We start from the raw sequence: 6,000 nt of genomic DNA, 5'->3' as shown, positions 1-6,000 counted from the left end.
GGCCTTCTCATGGCCCCTTCTGGCTCTCCTAATTTCATTCTTAAGCTCCTTCCGGCTAGCCTTATAATTTTCTAGATTTCTATCATTACCTAGTTTTTTGAACCTTTTGTAAGCTTATCTTTTCTTCATGACTAGATTTTCAACAGCCTTTGTACACCCTAGTTCCTGTACCCTACCACTTTCTTCCCTGTCTCATTGGAACGTACCTATGCAGAACGCCACACAAATATCCCCCAAACATTCGCCACATTTCTGCCATATATTTCCCTGAGAACATCTGTTCCCAATTTATGCTTCCAAGTTCCAATTAAATGCTTTCCTAACTTGTCTGTTCCTATCCCTCTCCAATGCTATGGTAAAGGAGATAAAATTGTGATCACTTTCTCCAAAATGCTCTCCCACTGAGAGACCTGACACTTGACCAAGTTCATTTCCCAATACCAGATCAAGTACAGCCTTTCCTCTTGTAGGCTTATCTACATATTGTGTCAGGAAACTTTCCTGAATACACCTCACAAACTCCACCCCATCTAAACTCCCTGCTCTAGGGAGATGCTAATCAATATTGGGGAAATTAAAATCTCCCATCATGACCACCCTGTTATTATTGCACCGTTCCAGAATCTGTCTCCCTATCTGCTTCTCGATGTCCCTGTTACTATTGGGTGGTCTATAAAAAACATCCAGTAGATTTATTGACCCCTTCCTGTTCCTAACTTCCACCCCCACAGATTCAGTAGACTATCCTCCATGACTTCCTCCTTTTCTGCAGCCGTGACACTATCACTGATTAGCAGTGCCATGCCCCCACCTCTTTTGCCTCCCTCCCTGACCTTTCTGAAACATCTAAAGCCTGGCATTCTAAGTAGCCATTCCTGCCCCTGAGCCATCCAAGTCTTTGTAATGGCCACAACGTCATAAACTGATCCACGCTCCAAGCTCATCCGCTTTGTTCAAGATACTCCTTGTATTAAAATAGACACATCTCAAACCATCAGGCTGAGCACATCCCTTCTCTATCACCTGCCTATCCTCCCTCTCACACTGTCTACAAGCTTTCTCGATTTGTGTGCCAACCAGCCAACATCTTCAATACAGAAGAGAACCCAAAGAATGAGTGACAGTAAAAATGTTAGAACCCCAAAGTCCCCTCAATTCTCTCACATGCACAAGTAGCAGCAAAGCATCAGCCCTCTCCCACTTATTTCAGCAGGAAGCATCAGCACCCAGCACCCACCAAGCAAGCAATTGCAAATCCCCCAAAGAGAGACCATGATCTGCGGTCAAACAAAAGCTAAGGCTCTCTCTTTCTCTCTAACCAGGAACAGAAGTGTCACCCCTTTTCCACAGTAAGAGGGGAGACCAACAAAACAACTCGCTGATTATGATGTTACAGTCTGCTGCGTCCATGGTGACAAGGCAAATGTGCCAAATATAGATGTTCATTCGTTTGAGTAGCTCAAGATCGTAGTGATCTTTCTTCTGGATACAATCCGATTGACTCAGGGTGAACCATCTGCCAAATAACTTGAAAAGTGACAGCTTTGGACAGAATCTTGTATCCACATTCAACAATGAGATGGGTCACAAATATCTGATTTTTTCCCTCTCTGCCTCTTACTTGTAGATGAGGCAATGATGTCCTCCTTCATAAACAGGGCATCACTCTCCCATCACCCACTGACCTAAACTGCGAACTTACAATCGCAATTTTTACTGTAACCTCTTGCATCTAATATATTGGTAACTTAGAGCTCAATATTCTCAACTCTCTTTCAGTCCAGAGTTTCATCCAAAAGATGGCATATACAAAAGCATAGCTGCTGGATAGATAAAATCTAAAAAAAAATACAAATGCTGGACATCTAAAATAAAAATAGATGGTGCGGAAAGTACTCAGCAGGTGTGGCCGCATCTGTGGGAAGAGAAACGGAATTAACATTTCAGGTCAAAGACCGTCCATCAGGAGTGGGTGAAGGAAGCAGGATAGATGGAAAAGAATGGACCATCTTCACAGTAGGAATTCTTGGAAATTGTGGTTCTGAGGAAGGCTCTTCAACATGAAAGATTAACTCTTGCTTTTTCTCCCCACAGATGGTATAATATTATTAGTAACTGATTAATCCTACTTCTACAGTAGTCTGCTACAATAGATCAAAAGCTTTTGTTTGTAGCTCTACGAGGATTCTAAACTGGGATTCTGAACTCTGAGAGAGATGAATAGTCTCCATTTCAAAGGACTGTATTCATTTGAAACTCTAGAAAATATTCCTGAGGCAATTTCTGTGTGTGAACAAAGCCTAATGTAGACATGCTATTGTGTCAGATTAGATTGTATAGTTTTAACCTCTTGAGTCTTAGGCCAAGAGAGTCTACTCTTGTATCATTTCCCATCACTGTAGTTAAAATATGTTTGGCTCATGCTTGCTTCTAAGTCAGGTGGTTGTAAGTTTAAAGCACACAAAAGAAATTGATGCATTATCCTTGAGCTCTGCTCCAAGGAAAACACTGCATTTGTGGACATACTGTGCTGGGGATGAAATATTAAATTCCAGTTCTGTAATGATTCACAAGAACACTGAAGACTGAAACACAGCATCTGAAGACAAGTTATTCAGCTAAATACTCCATCCATATGCAAGCATGAACTGTTTTTAGATATTATACCAGTATCTTTAAAATATATATTTTTGAAAATGATCCAAAGTACTTTACCAGCAATAAAATGCATTTGAGCTCTGGTCACAGGATACTCAACAGCTAACCTGTGCACAGCAAGCTCCCAAAACTGTAACATAATAATATTTTGGGCAATTGATTCAAGAGAGAATATTTGAAGATTGAGCTCCCTTGTTCAATCTTGTAGAGGGCATACAGGATTGGGCTATGCCAACTAGTGGAGTGGTGTCGCAACAACAACCTGGCACTCAACGTCAGTAAGACGAAAGAGCTGATTGTGGACTTTGGGAAGGGTAAGACGAAGGAACACATACCAATCCTCATAGAGGGATCAGAGGTGGAGAGAGTGAGCGGTTTCAAATTCCTGGATGCCAAGATCTCTGAGGACCCAACCTGGTCCCAACATGTCGATGAAGTTATAAAGAAGGCAAGACAGCGACTATACTTCATTAGTGCTGGAGAGGGCAGGAACAGGGAGATAATGGATCTGAATGTGTGGCTGAGGAACTGGTGCAGGAAGCAAGGATTTACATTCTTGGACCACTGGGGTATGTTTTGTGGTAAGGATGAATTGTACAAAAGGGATGGGTTGCACCTTAATAGGCGGGGGACCAGCATTCTGGCAGGCAGGTTTGCCACTGCAACGCGGGTGTGTTTAAACTAAATAGTGGGGGGAGGAGGGGATGAACTGGAACTATAAGGATGGAGTTAAAGGGAAAGTGAGAATAAGAAAAGTTAAGAAAGACTACAGAATCAATGGAGCAGAAAGCTCAAGAAGGGATCGTACAGTCTGGCCAAGTGAAATAGGAATTGATATGAAAGGTGAGGGGAGTAATGAATTAAAATCAGATAGCAGATTATCAGATTCTTACTGTACTTTCTGCCATGTAGTCACTGACGTAATGTATACTCAGGGAGTGATTAGGCAGACAAATGGAATGTTGAGAATGAGTAAGACTTGGGAATGGGATCTTTTACATCTCCTGAGGAAGCAATTATTCATCTTTTTTTTCAGTCAAAAATTTCTTTATCTGCAAGAGGGTACTCCTGACGGTGCAGTGTTCCTTCAGCATTGCTCTGCCGGGCTCGGAATAAGGGCTCTAAGCACCGAGGAACTTCAATACTCAATGACAGAGGGAAGGAAGGGCGCAAACAGGCTGCATTTTTGGGAGAGGAGGAGCTCCTGAAGAACGTCTGACCATGGGAGTGGATGGACCTTCTCCATTGTAGAGAAACAGTGAAACACTTGCATAGTACAGCACAGGCCATTCAGCCCAGAATGTTGTGCTGAACCAGCTAAGAAGCAAATCAAAAACATGCAAACACTGATCCCGCCTACCTACACCATGTCCGTATCCCTCCATCATCCTTACATGCAGGTGTCTGTCCAAGCATCTTTTAAAAGCCTCTACCACCATACCAGGCAGTGCATTCCAGGCATTCACCACTCTCTGAGTAAACTTACCCCTCACATCCTCTACATTTAAGGTTGGATAAGATTTTGCATAGGAGGGGAATTAAGGGTTATGGGGAAAAGGCAGGTAGGTGGAGATGAGTCCATGGCCAGATCAGCCATGATCTTATTGAATAGCGGAGCAGGCTCGACGGGCCAGGTGGCCGACTCCTGCTCCTATTTCTTGTGTTCTCTTTGAATCTACCCTCTCTCGCCTTCAATGTATGCCCTCAAGTATTAGACATTTCAACCCTGGGAGAAAGATGCTCCCTGTCTACTCTAGCTATGCCTCTCATAATCTAGTAAACCTCTATCAGATCTCCTCTCTGCCTCCGCCGCTCAGAGAAAACAACCTGATTTTATCCAGCCTCTCATGATAGCACGTGCCCTCCAAATCAGGCAGCCTTTGGCCCAACTTCAAATCTTCTCTACATTCCCAACTTTCAGCAAACATCACTATATTCACATAGAGCTTCTCATCATTACATTCCAACCTAGACTTTGTATAATTCAGCTCACTGCCTCCAGCTCCATCCATCTCCCTCTGTTGGACTTCCTCTCTATTCCAGCATTATTGCACTCAGTCGCCACTCTATTAGGTATACCAGCTCAGAAGAAGGCTGAAAAGCAGGACTTCCAGGGTGGTTATCTCCGGTTTGCTTCCAGTTCCCTGTGCTGGAGTGGTCAAGAACAGGGAGATAATGGATCTGAACGTGTGGCTGGGGAACTGGTGCAGGAATCAAGGATTTACATTCTTGGACCACTGGGGTATGTTTCGGGGTAAGGATGAATTGTACAAAAGGGACGGGTTGCACCTTAATAAGCGGGGCACCAGCATTCTGGTAGCCAAGTTTGCCTCTGCAACACGGGTGTGTTTAAACTAAGTTGTGGGGGGGAGGGGACGAACTGGAAACATAAGGATGGAGATGAAAGGAAAGTGAGAATAAGAAAAGTTAAGAATGACAGCAGAAAGCTCAAGAAGGGATCGTACAGTATGGCCAAGTGATATAGGAACTGATGTGGGAGGTGAGGGGAGTAATGAATTAAAAGTATTGTATATGAAATGCACGGAGTATAAGAAATAAAGTGGATGGGCTTGAGGCTCAGCTGGAAATTGGTAAGTATGATGTTGTGGGAATAACAGAGACATGGCTTCAAGTGGACAGGGCCTGGGAAATGAATATTCAAGGGTATACGTCCTATCGAAAGGACAGACTGATGGGCAGAGGGGGTGGGGTGGCTCTGTTGGTGAGGAATGATATTCAGTCCCTTGCGAGGGGGGACATAGAATCAGGAGACGTAGAGTCAGTATGGATAGAACTGAGAAATTCTAAGGGTAGAAAGACCCTAATGGGAGTTATCTACAGGCCCCCAAACAGTAGTCTGGATGTAGGGTGTAAGTTGAATCAAGAGTTAAAATTGGCATGTCGCAATGGTAATGCTACAGTTGTTATGGGGGACTTCAACATGCAGGTAGACTGGAGGAATCAGGTTGGTGCTGGACCCCAAGAAATGGAGTTTGTGGAGTCCCTCCGAGATGGATTCTTAGAACAGCTTGTACTGGAGCCCACCAGAGAGAACGCTATTCTAGATTTAGTGTTGTGCAATGAACCGGATTTGATCAGGGACCTCGAGGTAAAGGGCCATTAGGAGGTAGTGACCATAATATGATAAGTTTTAATCTACGAATTGAGAAGGAGAAGGGAAAATCGGAAGTGTCAATAGTACAATTGAACAAAGGGAACTATGCAGCTATGAGGGAGGAGCTGGCCAAAGTTCAATGGAACAATACCCTAGCAGGGATGACAGTGGAACAACAATGGCAGGTATTTCTGGGAATAATGCAGAAGGTGCAGGATCAGTTCATT

This window comes from Mobula hypostoma, chromosome 24 (assembly GCF_963921235.1).
Source record: "Mobula hypostoma chromosome 24, sMobHyp1.1, whole genome shotgun sequence".
NCBI lineage: Eukaryota > Metazoa > Chordata > Chondrichthyes > Myliobatiformes > Myliobatidae > Mobula > Mobula hypostoma.
This window is presented reverse-complemented; position numbering follows the sequence as displayed.